Raw genomic sequence first — 15,443 nt, 5'->3', positions numbered from 1 at the left:
TCATTCTGTAATTGACTTATTGCTTGTCCCACAGCAGACTGGGAGAGAAGCTCTGCTCGCCTCTCTCTCTCTTTCTCGCTGCCTCTCAATTGGTCCACACTCCTCCTCTATCTGCTGGGAGGGAGGAAGGAGGGGATCACCGAGTTTGAGATGCATTTATACGCGAAAGCCTTCAACCTCTCCAAACATAAGCACCTCGATCTTGGAAGGAAGCTTGTGAGTAGTGAAACGGAATACAACTGGGACAAACAAGGATCAGTTCAATTAACGCGCCAGTTTTGTTTGTTTTAATCTCGGAACAAGTGGACATGCAAGAAACATTATGTAAATACCAAAAACCGACTCTGGATTACTCTGCTCGTTGGGGCTGCTGTGGAGTAAACATACCCCAACAGAGGATGGTGAAAATACACGCTGATACGGAATAAAAAAACAACAACGTGCAAAAGGCATCGGGATTCCCTTTGTCTCCACGTGTAGACGAGCTGTGAAGAAGGTAACCAAGAAGCTTTTTTTTTTAGGTTGTCGAAAATAGATTTCCGATTTTTTTTGTTGTTGCCTGACCATCATGTGATTTGACCGTAAATGCAATATTGAAGAACAGGGATGAATGAATATGGGATTTTGGAGAAGTGGACAATCGGTTGGCTTTGTTTTGCTCCTGTCATTGTTCATGCTCAAGTTCACGCTAACCCCCGTAGATTTTAACCCCAGACATCCCCCCTTTTCTTTTAATTAATATTGGAAGGTTGTATCCTAACACAGGCGTGAACCCTTGAACCCTATAAATCACAACATTCCTGTCATATTCAGGCAGTCAAATATAGTTTGTGCTTTTTAAAGATATTTTTCTAACTCTCAAATGCCGACTTTGTAAAGTATACAATTACCATCTAATGTTATTAATGTGCCGTACACAGGTTACATAACAAATTAACTTTAATTCTGAATTAGACGTTTGTACAGAATACACTTATTTGCTGGGCTCTAAGAAATAACGGTACACCTGCTCATCATCAGAAGTGCCATTGATGTACATTAGACATGTTGGGGTCATATTTCCATCAACAGTAGCCTATGGTTATAAATGTAATCCACAACGGCCTCAATACCTTGCAGGAAAGTGCTCATTAGTCCCAGGAGGAGACACACTGGCCATGTGGATGCTGGCTGTTAGTTAAACAGTGTTGACCTGCTTTAAACAAGTGCATTATTATCTGAGAGAGGCGGTGCTTCTATCAGACACGCAGCTACATTCTCTTGTTGTCCAGTTTGAACCCCTGAACTCTGTAATAATTATACTGAATTGTCAATTTTAAATTAATCAGGATTAAATTAATATTTCCCAAAAATTTAGAGAGCAGTCAAAACGTCTGCCTGTCACTGAGCTTGGCAACTTAATTTCCATTATTAAAGAGAACAGCAGCTTTCTGCCATTTTTAGCCCTGGCCGACGGTGACACTTTCAGATCTTATGGCAGACTTTGCGAACAGATTGGTCTTGGCCTGTGTCTGCTGAAACTTTTTTTGTTTTCACATAATTAGCTATTTCTTTCTTCTTTTTTCCCCTTTGCAAATAAGAGGTTGTGCATGTATTCAGGTAATGAACCGAAATGCACATTTTGTACAGTGGGAATTTCTTGCGGGTACGAGAGGCGGTGTGGGGACTCCCAGTGATGGCAGATCCAAACCAGCAGGGTATCCTGCTTTGTGAAGGGAACTGTAAACAAATCAATCTGCTGATGGATTTGCTGGCACGCATGTTTCCTTTCTCCAGACCAGCAGCATTCTCTGTTTTTGTCATTTCTGTATCTTCCTCAATTTAAACTTACACAACGTGTTTAAATGTGGACACTCATTTATATATTAGTCCCGCAGAACATGAGCAATTACATCTACTATATTGTCAAGATGGACTTGTGCTATTTACAAATATTGAATTGGTGTCATTATTGGACTGAAATTGGCTACAGTGACCCATTTTGAGATTATAATTGAGCACTCAATGATGTGGGCATTGTGAATGCATTAATAAGCGTGTGTGGTGTTCACGTGGGTTACCCACTGGGATATGCGTGCACAGTTTTAGGATATTCATTACAATAATGGTGCATTCAGTCATTTTGCCTGGTTAGAATCATGTAGTGTACATTCACACTGTAAGTGGGCACATTGTACGATCACAACACCTCACTGCTATTCTGCAGAAATCCCATATCTAAAAGAAAGCCTATTAGACACTGATTGAAAACCTGTCTGTGCCTCCTTTCAGCTTCCATTCTGACATGTTTTATTCATTTATTGATTATTTTGAGGAGAGTGGGCCCGTCCATCTCACCTTTTTTGCAGTTTTATTCTGTAGAGAGAGCCATAGCAGAAATGGCTCCAGCAGGATTTAACCCAGAGTAAGTCAGTGCACACAGTAACTACAGGGGTAACTGTTATTATATATAGGCACTATAATCCAGTTCATACTGGAACTAGCTGACCTATTCCCGTCATGAATCATGTTTTATACAGTAGATGGACAGAAGCAGCAGTCAGTAAAGCTCACAAAGTCAGACTACACCCTTTGAGCTCAATGTTTTGTTATGGGATTTAAGTCTGAGAAACACAACTGGACTGATCCATATCAGAACAATTGTTGAGCGCTTATGTGACTCAAGGGATCAGTGAAACTACCAAACCTTGTGAACTTCTATTTACTGTAGGTGTTGCTTTTGCAACATGGCACATTTCTCTTTTTATTATTATTTTTTGTGGCATTTTAAGCTATTATGGGAGAGCCGGCAGTCGAGAGATGACAGGGGAGAGAGAGATGAGGAATTGACGAGAACTGAGGATTTTGCGGTTGGTGCTTGACACCTTAACCTCTAAGCCCTAATGTATTCATCAATACAATTTAATTCAGAGAGAAATCTGATTAATCTAAACACCTGCTTTGCTTTTCAAGGTTGAACATTTTTTTTCTTTCTTCCATTGATGACTCAGTGGGAGGTTAGTTCATCCATTCAGGCGTAGGAAGGGTTCTTGATGATGTGAGAAGCAAAGGAGAAGACTGTCAATCATTAATCGCACATCCTACTAATGATTAATGTGCTGCTTATCAGACTACAATGAAAGAAGTGAAATCGTGGGCTGCCATTGAAAGGTTAGTTCGAGATACAAGATTTAGCATGGCGACTTCTTATTCTTAGGATTTGCTAGGTATGTCCTTTTGGCAACACCCTAATTTACACTCTTTCAGGTGTACACTTTCACACCTGGTAGCTGCACAGTGTTGCAACATTGAACCCAATGAACAATTGTTGACTGCCGTTCTTTATCAACAACACCCCGCTTAACAGCTGGACATGTCCACACCTTAAAGTAATATATTTATGCATATAGAAGCTCCAGTCTCCAGGAGCAATTACTGTACCTCATGTTGTTGTTGTGGTAGAGGAGGAGCTGAGTTTATACACATTTGGGATCAGCCCTGTCTTTGGACTGTCCACTACCCAGGAGGCTACCACTAATCCTTTCATACATATGATGTTTATCTATGTACTTATTAAATGTTCCACATGACAGTTTTTCTATCTGTGCAGCCCCCACCCCCAGTCCCTGCCTGTCACTCAGCTAATCTGTCATCCCGTCATTTTAATTGCAATATGGATTATTTGAACGTGCAACTCAATGGCGGCTGGACTCAATTCTGCTCTCATAGGGAATATAAGGCCAGGTCAGTTTCTTAGATCCTTAAAGATTACGGTGTGTGTGCTATTCGATCGCTTTATGTGTTTTGCATGTAAATAAGGAGGAGTAGTTGAAGCCAATTTATGTTATTTTAAATCTATTAATACTGTTAATTCTTTTCAAGTTTATTTCAAGTTTTTTCATCACTATATTTACCCAGGCCTTTTTTTGGGAAGTTGGTAAATACACTTGGCAGATCCCCCAGACAGAAGATGCATCTGTTAAATATCCCTCACTCAAAGACATGTTTGAAAAATCAGATGAAAACAGGCGAACATGAGGCCTGCCAACAACCAATTACTCCTGTTTTTGGGATTTTACAGGGTGAAGATTTTAGACCTGTTTACGTTGTGATGTCATGAGAGGTCGGGAGCTTTCCTCTGGGAGCTCTGGAGGAGTGGGTGCAGGAAATGAAGACAGCCAAAACATAGTTGTCAAACTTAAATCTGGTGTATTTAGTTCTTATACAGGTTAACTTATTTCTTACAGACAAACAAAACAAAACAGGTATTCAAAAACCTCGAGTTGTATTCTCTTCACCTCAGGCGTTGTCTCTCTTCTCTCCACTGTCTCCTTCCCCCCTTTTAGCTGCTGTACTAGGGCAATCAGCTGATATGAGCTGGGCAGCAACTTGTAATCCCTGCTGCATCCACCGGGAAGGAATGTATCTCCCATCTATGACCCTCTCTCTCATGGCTTCACAACGTGTACACAAATCTGCATGTTTTGTAACCATAATATATATGGTGTACATCTGTGCTGTTTTTCTTGAGCATGCATTGTCAAAGTTAGTCACAGTTTTATACATGAGGCACCAGGAGAGAGTGTTTCTTCTTGTAATAATAATAATAAATTTTATTTGTAAAGCACCTTTCCAAGCTAAAAGCAATCTCAAGGCGCTACAATGCAGGACAACAACAACAACAACAACAACAATAGACATAAGATTTTACGGAAAGGCTTTTTTTAAAAGAAAGGTTTTTAGGCCATTTTTGAAGGAGTCGGTTGCCTGAGGAGCCCTCAGGTGTTGTTGGAGGATATTCCACAGGTGAGGAGCGGCTGAGCAGAAGGCCCGATCGCCCATTGTGCGGAGCTTGGTCCTAGGGGGGTGGAGCAAAGTTTTTTTAGAGGAGCGGAGGTTGTGGGAGGTTTGTTGAGGCAGGACTTCCTTGAGGTAGGGAGGAGCATTTCCATGTATGCACTGATGGGTGAGTAGGGAGATTTTTTATTCGATCCTGAATGCGACAGGAAGCCAGTGGAGCAAGCGGAGAATGGGTGTGATGTGATTATATTTTCGCACCCTCATCAGGATCCTAGCGGTGCTGTTCTGGATATATTGGAGCTTCTGAAGGCTCCCGCTTGGAATCCCGATGAGGAGAGCGTTACAGTAGTCCAACCTTGAGACAAAGGCGTGGACGAGTTGTTCAGCATCTGACAGGGAGAGTGTGGGGCAGAGCTCTGCAATGTTCCTGAGGTGGTAGAAGGAGGTCTTGCACAGATGTTTGATGTGGGTGTCAAAGGTCAGATGTGGGTCAAATCTTACACCCAGGTTGGTAACTGATGGTGATAGGGGTATGTCTTGGCCAGAAAAAGTGATGTGGGGGAAGACTGGACCTGGTGTGGTGTGCCAACTAAAATAGCCTCTGTTTTTGAGCTTGTGTGTTCTGCATGATGTTAATGTCCTCGGCATACTTTGTGTCTAATGTGTGAGCTGTTGATACATACTCATGAAGTATGTGCCAAATAGCCTTGAGGTACTAGTTACAATCAGTAGCAGTTAACCCTTTCCTCTCTTCCAAGTTCAAATTCTTGCTCAGCTAAATATCGCTATCTCGCTTTGTGCAGCCTGAAGTCAGTTAAAAAAAACGGGGAGGTAATAGCGAGGTAAATCTAGATTAAATTGGTCTTAACATGAAATTGGTAGGGCATAAATGCCAAGAATCTAAATAATAATCAAATTTATTAAATCAATAAAATGATAAAAAATGATATCACTGGCAATGTTATATTTCCTTCATCTATTTAGCAGAATCAGCAGAATGTCTCTAACACATTTCCCGTCAAATATAATGGAACATTTAGCCACATTTTTGGTGGTTAAAACTCTTTTGTCTGCCGCCTTATAAATATTTGTTGCTTTTTTATGGTAGTTAATAGTTCAAATAGTACAAACGTGATTGAGGTAGATTGACTTTTCTACTTTTGGCCAACAAGATGTCATCTCCATGTGTTATTTTGTCATTCCAGATATCAAATTGTAGTGTAACAACAAACTTGCATTCCTTCTCTTCTTGTAGCATCCATTTATACTCCATGCAGCCATTAATGTATCATCTTCACTGGGCATTTGTGAGTGGGCTTTCAATTGTCTGGTCGATAAAGACATGGCAGGATAATGCGCACAGCTCTAAAGGCCAAATGGGATTAATGGTGGATACGCGGGAGGAGAAGAGATGAGCAGATGCATAAGTATGAGACTAAATTTGAAAAAGAAATGTTGAGTAAGAGGTTGTCAGCCGACTATAATTACAACAATGACAGTCATTTCATCATAATTAGGCATTTGTTGTCAAGTACGGAGCGGATAGGTAGTATTCCCAGTTGTCAATAACCTGTCAATAAAACATCTGCACACTTTTATTCTCACTTTTTATATATAATTATACCTGGGAAGATAATATTTTTACAATCCATGATTATACATGCGCTGCTTGCATGCTTAGAAGCCAGACTTGCATTGCACATGTGTTCCGAGACATATTAAATATTATATATTACAGTTACTGAGCTCTTCGGGGGGCTTGATTGCAAATGATGTGACAAGGAATGAGCAATCAACCACTGGTGTTTGAATAACACATGTGAATTGTTTCCTAAACTTGCCTCAACACCAAAGTAGTGTAAAAGCACGAAGTAGTGTCTTACCACAAGGTAATGTAGCACTTTAAGGACTTTTTGTCCATGTTGGTTTAAAAGTTGAGGTTCAAGTTATTTTTAGGAGAGACTTTGATTTGGCTACCTGAAGCAGGCCATGCTAAATCCAATACACCTCTTTCATACAATGACCAAAAAGTGACTTTCTAAAAGTGTTCTGGGAAATGTGTTATACTTTGACCCATTTAAAAGGCTGCAGCTGTAAGATGGCTAATTTTTTGTACTTCCCAAACGCTGCCTACTAGCCTTATAATGGTATTTTATTGTAGGTCACATACTGTGGGTGGCATTTTGGCATCAAGTAGCCTATATCCTATTGATTAAAAGTGTTTTTTTTGTCTCGCTTTCTCTGTCGGTCGGGCTTCTTATGAATATCTCAAACCAATGTTATTCATTTAAACAGTGAATAAACAAAGGGACGCCCTCTCCCTCCTCCCACTCACAGACTCCGAAAATATTACCCTCCCAAAGCTTGAGCTGACAGAGATGAAGAGATGAGCTAGATAATTGAGAGTAATTAACATGCCAAGCAGTCCGCTCATGTCTTCATGTTAAAGAGAAACGGGAGCTAAACCTGATGAGTATACTGAGGAAAAGGATATGGATGGTGCAGATAGAGGGTGCACACAGATTGTTCACATCAAATATTAAGCACTGCCTTTTTACATTTTGTATTTTGCTAAAAACTGTATCAGACAGTAAACAAAGCACCGCTAAAAATTAAAAATGGCTTCATTCCATTTGGGTGTGCTACTGCCAAGGTGTGGTGTTAAGTGAACTGGCTCACAGCCATGGTTGTCTACCAAACCTAAATCGAACATAACCAACATTAATGTCATTGTTACGCCTGCTGTGAAAAGTCAAATAGTCTATTATTATTTGTGTCAAGAAGGTCCTCTGTGCGTCTAGGCAGAAGATAATGTATTTGACCCTGGAGCCAATCAATATCATCTTCTTGCTAGATGTAATACGTTGGTAATCAATACTTTGGTGAATTGCATCAGATATTGACATCCTCCACGTCTACAGCATATAACCCTTCCAGACTGACAGTGATGTGGGAGAACTCATGTTTGCTTGCTGTTGTCTGAACACGTTGAAGCCATGACCCTGCACGCCTTTGATGTGAGAGGATGGACAAGCTGTTATATAATCAATGTAGGATTAATATAAAGTTACTATAGGATGACAGTAGGGTTACTATAGACTTTTTGTAGGATTACCCTCTCAATCTTAAAGCCGTCCCAACCATAATTCTGCAACATTTTGCAGGCTGCTGCATGTTTGTTTGTGTTGTGAAACAAAGTAAACTAATTGATTAGCTATTCATAAAGACACAAAATGACAAACACATATATAATTCAAATTTGCACCGCCTCACCTCCCAATAAATATTTTAACACTAAAAATCAACAACTCTTTTCAGCGATGAATCCTGTCTGTATATTTGCTCTGTTGTAATTCTGTGGATGATCATAGATGTGTATGGATTTACAGCTGTGGATTTGTCTTGAACAGAGACATTTTGGGGGATTAACCCATGACAGCAGTCTGGTTATGATTGGGTCAAACACGGGTTGAGCTCATGTACATAATCCCATGTCAAACGGATTGTGTGTGAAAATGGTATAGTCATATTCACCATCTGACAGGGTGTGTGTGGTGAGATAAATGGAGCTGTGCATCTATACTTTGCTGTATCAAAAGTCATTACCTTTCATTTTGTGTCATTTAAGTGTCATACATCATTTCAATCAAGCAATCAATTTGTGTTTGTAGAGCACCTTTTATTCATGTTAGTTCAGTTCGTGACAAAACAGATGAATAACAATTTATTTTAAATATAAAATAAAAACAACCAGAATATGAAAACAATTACAGCAAAAGGTTTGCCTGGCTAAAAAGATACTTATATATACTTATTATTGTGTATACAGAGATACTGCCAGACGTTTCCCAAAACACATATATTCGTGTTCATCTGCTTCTGCGTTTGTACGAATATAATTTCCCTTCCGTCTTCCTCCTTGTTTCTTTTTTATAATGAACACAGTTAGTATAAAGTCTATATTCAGTAGAGTGTTTATGCTCTCCAGTACATGCTCAACAGGAGTGCAGTCCTCCTCACTCTGATTGCTCCCCCTTCACAAGAATGACTACTGTTTAAGGGAGCAAATAAATCAGGGATGCTATTCAGGTTTTTTAATTCTTTTTATTAGATTTTTTCATGAGCTGATTTCCCCTTGACTTTGTCACGTAAGGAAGTCAGATAGATGTGTGAAAATAGCTGTGTTTGTGTGTATGAAATGATAATATTCACATCAGGGTGTGAAAATGGAGAAGAGAGCGACTGAAAGAGTAATGGAGAAAAAAAGAGCCATTTCTCTTTTAAGGAGATGATCTCTGTGAGGAGGAAAGTGGAATCCCCAGACAGGTGGACTGGAGCCAGCAGATACATTGGTGCAGATGGAAAGTTTCTCAACAGCTGGTTCAAGACCTTGACTTGCACTGAAATAAATAATGTGCACTTAAAAATCAATACTCTATTTTCTCAAGAAAAGTCCTGTGTCCCGTGGCTGTGTAAACCTGGGTTTGGTAACAAACAATAAGGTGAAAAACCAGAGTTGTCGAGCAATGAATCTATTTCCACTGCTCTTACTCTCACTTGTGATTTCTCTCCTCTCCACTATTCTCATGTGGGAGGCTTTCAGAGACTGTAGGCTGCAGAATGATGTGATAATTCACATTAGTTTCACATATATATACATATATATACACCAGTGTTTCTCAAACCTTTTCAGACCAAGGACCACATAACCAATGTAGAAACACTCACGGACCACCTAACTCCCCAAATATCCAAAAACAATAGGACTGCTTACCACTCCAACAGTATATTACAAATGACAGCCTAATAATGAACTTTATGTGACCTTTTCTGTATCGCTCTTTCACACATTAATTCAACAATACAAATACAACTACGGATTCTACAAGCATTTCGTTCATATGCGATTTAAACGGTGAATGCTGATGTATTTTACACATCATATGAAACGTAGACTACATTTATTACTGAGTTTATGTCCGTACAGAGCTGCAATTTACCCATAGAAAGATCGTTTGCTACTGAAAGATACGCAAAATGCAAACTGTGACTTTGGTTTCCCAAAGTAATCCTTGTGTTCACTCTCACAATGTCGATTGAGCTTGGTGGGTTTCATAGCCTCGTTCGCCAACGACTCGTAGCACAAAACACAGTGTGGATTAGGATCCTCTTCATCTCCAGTCCAAATGTGATGTAGTCGCTGTGATATTTCCTTTTCACTTTAGCGCTGGACTTTCGCCGTTCAAGCCGAGTTTCACAGCTTTCAGCCGAGTGGTGGTTACACGGCGAAGCGCTCTCCTGGGACTCAGTAACGCACACAAAACCACTTGTAGCTGCTGGATCACCTGCATCAGGACGATGCACCTTCACTGTCGCATCAGATATTTTGATTTAATTTTCTTTTAACTGACCCTGTTTTGAGCCATCGATCCATCTTGTCAGGTGACCTCGGCTCAAATTGACCGCGCAGATAATTTATGACATAAGATCGTAAAACGAACCTACTTAGCTACGATACATCTATAGATGAACAGGTCTATACTAGTCATTTTTTAAACAGTTTGAGAAACACTTTAAACTTATAATATGTCAATTTAAAATGTGACATTTTACCAATAGACCAGGCCACTCTTTGAGAAAGACTGGCCTACACCATAAAGCATCTTCGATGTGTCACGAATTCTTAAACAATAATGAGAGACAGTACATTTAAATTCTTGAAACTCTTTGTAGGTGGGCAGAATTTGGAATAAAAGATTTAAAGGACCTATTTAATACTCTCCTTTGTTCTAGCACAGGTTTATATGTTCTTGTTTGTGTAGCTAAAGGGAATGATGTTTGACTCAACGAGATGCAAATGTTATGCTAAGTTGTATCTATGGGTAAAAAAGTGTCTCCAGTTCACTTTAGCTGCACGCATTCTGACTGAGAAGGCCAGTCGAGAGTTGCTCTTTGACCAAGAAGTCTTCCTAATTAAATGTAGTTTGTTTATGCTCACAAAGACCACTGCAGCTCGGGTCGTTCAAATTTTTAGCACACCCGCCACATACACAGCACATGCACAATAATGGAGGAGGCAAGCGCCTGATTGTTCCTAAATAAGCCTTTTAAAGTTGGTATTTTATTGGATCGTGTATCCCCCAACCTCGTCCCTATGCAAACTTTGTTTTCGTACAATAACGTCACCAAACTTTCTATTTTGCTCCCATAATTACTATGGCCACTTGAGGTTTTTATCACTTGAATGTAGACGTATACCGTTTTGGGGCACTTGCTAAAACGACTTCTGTTGTTCTCTTTGGGAGGACAGTCTCCATAGGACAGGACATTTCCGAGTGGAACGAATCATCTATTTTTTATACATTTTTTAAATGAATGAATCTGGAAGAAAAAAAATGTATCATGTGCCGCTATTATTTCAACCCAGGGGACAAGATCAAGAGCGGCACTGCAGCATCAGCTTGGGGCCCTTTTTAACTCACTAACTCAAATTTATAGGCATGCCCAGATGTGCCCTCACAACAGAAACAAATTATAGTCTCCTTGATATTGCTACGCTACGTGGGAGAGTTTGGGATTTCTTTGGAGTACATTTGTGCCAATTTAATGCCAATGATTGCAGCCAATTTTATCTTTTGTGGGAAAAACAAGCCGAAGGCCTTTAGTGTGAGGGTGGTAATTTACAGCCATAATTAGCCAGTGTGGTGATTTCCACTTAAGTGCTAACCAATATCCTGTTAAGGATTATATCAATAATCTTTCTATTTTTGCTACCGTCTTTGAGGAGCAGTTAAAAAAAAGAAATAAACAAAATTGAAAAAGTCCTTAAGGCTCCCTCCGACATGACTGTGTTAGCAGTGTCTTGATTCTCTGTTCGAACAATACATCAAAAAGAAAATACAAAAGATAAAGAGCTAGAAAAGAAAATGCATCACTTATGTTCCTCCATCACAGAAAAGACATTGTGTAACCAGCCATAAGGAAGGGGATTTTAACACAGGGTTTACCAAACTGTCATGTCATTCCTGGAAGCTTTTAAAGCACCTTTGTCCACAGCTGTGTGTTTTAAACTGGATTAGTGCAAGGGAACCGGTTGTGGATAAAGTGGATTCAAATCATATAGCAATTTTTGAAATAACTTGTTTTCGTGTTTTTCATTCAATTCTGGAGGACGTAAAATAAGATTACTTTTCTGTGTTCAGTAAATTCTCATAATCAAGTCTGTTCCCCCACATCAAAAATTATTATTTGATGCTATTGTGGGACTGCAGTTTGAACTTTTTTACTGAATCCATAGCTGCAAATAATTAAAGAGAGAAAAGATTGTGTTGGGTTATAGATTCTTTGGATGGAGATATTACTGCCAACCTGTCAGAAATGAACAGGAGCTGGTGGGGTTGGTAAACAATATATTTAACTAACACAAAGTTTCCTCTTATACAGAATGTAGTTTAGTTTTATGAGACAAAGATCTGACAAGATAACAAAAAAACAAAAACTGAAGTGATCCCTTAAAAAGATGATGAAATACTGCCAAGCTGCTCTGCGTCAGCTTGAGATTCTCCTACAGTTACCAGGAGTAGGCTACGGCTGAAATACTGTCAGTAATTTAATTAACATTGATCTTTTGCGTGCGTGCGTAGCGCAGTTTCTATTTAGTTCTCCCCTCTCCTTTCCTCCACTCTGTAGGTGTGTGCGCACGAGTGTGTGTGTCAGCTGCGAAGCCCCTCCCTTCGCAAAACGGAGCAAAGAAGAGAATGTGAATGTGAATGTGCAAAGTAGACAGTACAAACTGAAATGTGCACATAAATTAGATCAATAACATAAGCGTTTAGTTTATTTAATAAAAGAGCACCCGTCAATGTGAAAAGTTAGTTGTGAATAAAAAATGTAAAAAATCGATTAAAAAAATAAATAAACACTTTCAATTTCAGACAATGCGCGGGGCTCCGTTGGCAGGGCGCATCGCCCCTCCAAGAGTCTTGGACCAAGACAATGGTAGGGGAAACACTGGTATAGAAATGTACATCTAAAAGAAGAGTGCATTCTTGCTCTGCTGAAAGGGAGCCAAAAATATCAGGATTTTTTAAAACAGAATTATTTAACAAGTAGAGGGTGAACATAACTTCTCTGTTACACATTTAGAATAATAATTCTTCCAGCAAGTGCAGTATTTAATATATTAGAAGTTGTTCACTGAACTGGACTCCTAGCATGAACGTCTATTGTTTGCCGTCGCCTCTCCTTTTTGTCTCTGTTTGATAAAATAACGCCTTGGTGTCGGTGGAGCTGAGCAGCTATCATCCTGTCAAAGTAGACACACCTTTAGTTTTGCGGGGAGTTATATAAACATTTGCCCCCGTACAGTTGTCATGAACGGAGAAATTTGCAATAGAGACCAAAAGCATTTTTTTATGTACCTGGCTGTAAATATGTTTATTTCTGTTGTAAAGCTGTGCATTTCAACCCGGGTCTATCGGGATTGACTCGCTTTTGGAGCCTGCTCACATGTCCATTCAAGGAACTGTAGTTTTTGGCAGTTCAGGCACTTCAGTGTTAATTCTTCAGCACCGGAGGTATCAGCTTGATATAAGAGCAACAAATCAGAATACTCAAACAGTTCTTAGAATTTGGTTGAGCTGCTTTGTATTGGCATCACGTTATCAGTGTGCGCACACTCTCCCGCTGTTGCTGCCTCCCTTTCACTCACAGACAGACACAGACACAGTCATGCACCCACACACATAAAGACGCATGATGATCAAAAACGTGTTGATGTAAAATTTTCAAGGTGTGGATCGGTCTGGAGATATTTCTGGTGTTCCGCTGCAGAACCAGTTGTAGTATCGGAGGCTGGTTTTTGTATTATTCATTTTCAAAAATAGATATTTGATTGGACTAAGTAATACAGCAACTTAGGGGACTCTGATTGGGATGGGCCATAAAATGCGATCAAGTAGATTTGTCTACACAGCATTTTACATTTGCTGTTGTATGCCTTTTCTGGCATGATGTAAGAGCATCAAATATTATGATGGATCAGTGAATGAATGTAGACAGGTGGATGCTCCTGTGTTCCTCTAGCATCTGTTTTCATTTCATTGCCACCTTTTTAGATTTTCACTGGGACATTAATTCACTTTTAAAAGTGCAAGTCTTTCAACCATTCCCTGGATCACAGTGTTATCCAGCCCCTTACTCAGGCTTTCAACTCGGTAAGTTAAATTAAGAAAGAGCAAAAGGTAGAAAAGACCCTTACAGCTGAAAAGCAAACAGTTTCACGCTCTAACTTTAAGTCGGGTAACAGAAATGTGGACCAGAAGATGGGTAGACTGAGAGGTTGACAGCCAGCTGCTCCTCCTCCTCTGTCAGGCGTCCCACTGCGCCTGTCAGTCACCAGGACAGGCAGGCATAGAGCTAGTTATTTCTGCTCTATTAGGCTGATACACGACATGCTCTGTTGAAGCCATCATCCAATGACACTGTTGCATGTGAAGGTACAAGACGAGATGTGGCTGAACACCAATTCGCATTTTGCCAGGAAGCCCACCGGAAATTGTCTCCATGTGCGACATTTGAAATTAAATACCCGTGTACTGCAGTCGTGGGAGTTTTTCAGGTTTTACTGTAAATGATCCATTGACTGACTAATGGCTTGGAGAGGAAATGTTTGCCAGTCAAGCACCACTTAGGTAGAAATTAATAAAGCCACTCTCTGGTTTGCACAGTAAGAAACTGCACTTGGTAGGTGCTACATTAGGTACTGTAATGGGAAAATACTGCATTGCTCCCTTTTGGTCTCTGTTGTTTATATGTTGTGTTTCTTACTATCTCACATATGTTACGGGGTGAAGGTTTAACCTTTTATTATCCTAGGTGTTTATGGTAGGGGGAGGCAGTAAATAGATAAGGAGACAGGGAGGAGGTCTGTGTTTGATATACAAGGACCAAATTGATCAACGCCAGGTTGATCAAAGCCAGGTCTGGTTTACAGTGCTTTCCCTTGTCCAATTCTTGACCCCTATTGGTCACCTGAGGTATATAAAGATGAGACCACATTCCTCACTCGGCATCATTGCTTCACAGACCTTTGTGCTGTATGCTCTGATCCTGCAGTGGAGCTGCAAGGCATATTCTGAGCTGCAGAGGGTCAAGAGGTTCAGTCGTACTTGAATTATTCGTTTAACAAAAATCATAGAAGGTGACAGTTTTGTTAACATAAACAGGAAGCTCTCAAGGGACCGCTACCACCTGCAAAGTCTGTCCTTGAAAAAGGTGGAACACTTTCCTCAGCAATGGGGAACATGTAAAATAAATGCAGCAAGCCAACCTTCCTTTTAATAAAATGACTTTATCGCCTTCATGAATATTCATGCAGTCACAGCAGTGTAAGTTGCTTTGCAATTTTGGTATTACAATCCCATTATGGCAGAGTTTTCATTCAAATTCTTTAATGTGGGGTTTTGTCACCAAGCAAAAGACAAATCTGTTCAGAAAGGTGTACCCATAGAAATAGAACGAGAGTAGAATGGACATTGAACTGTTCGCTGTCGTCATTTGACTAGAAGAAAATGGTATGACCATAGAAGTAGAATGAATATCCAGCTACGATGGAAACTAAATTCTGTTTCTGTGGGTGTACCTCTCTGCTGAAGAGGCTGCTG

The 15,443-nt window shown here is 39.9% G+C and overlaps 1 protein-coding gene across 1 annotated transcript in view; it reads left to right on the top strand.

The window, feature by feature from the left end:
• Window positions 1-221: 221 nt before the first annotated feature.
• pde4ba (phosphodiesterase 4B, cAMP-specific a) overlaps window positions 222-15,443 on the top strand; it is a 170,488-nt gene continuing 155,266 nt past the window's right edge. Inside the window, 1 exon segment of the mRNA XM_029430502.1 lies at window positions 222-496. The gene's annotated coding sequence lies outside the window, so the exon portion shown is untranslated.

This window comes from Cottoperca gobio, chromosome 4 (genome assembly GCF_900634415.1).
Source record: "Cottoperca gobio chromosome 4, fCotGob3.1, whole genome shotgun sequence".
Lineage (NCBI taxonomy): Eukaryota > Metazoa > Chordata > Actinopteri > Perciformes > Bovichtidae > Cottoperca > Cottoperca gobio.
The sequence above is the reverse complement of the archived record's forward strand: the minus strand, read 5'-3'. Positions and strand labels throughout refer to the sequence as shown.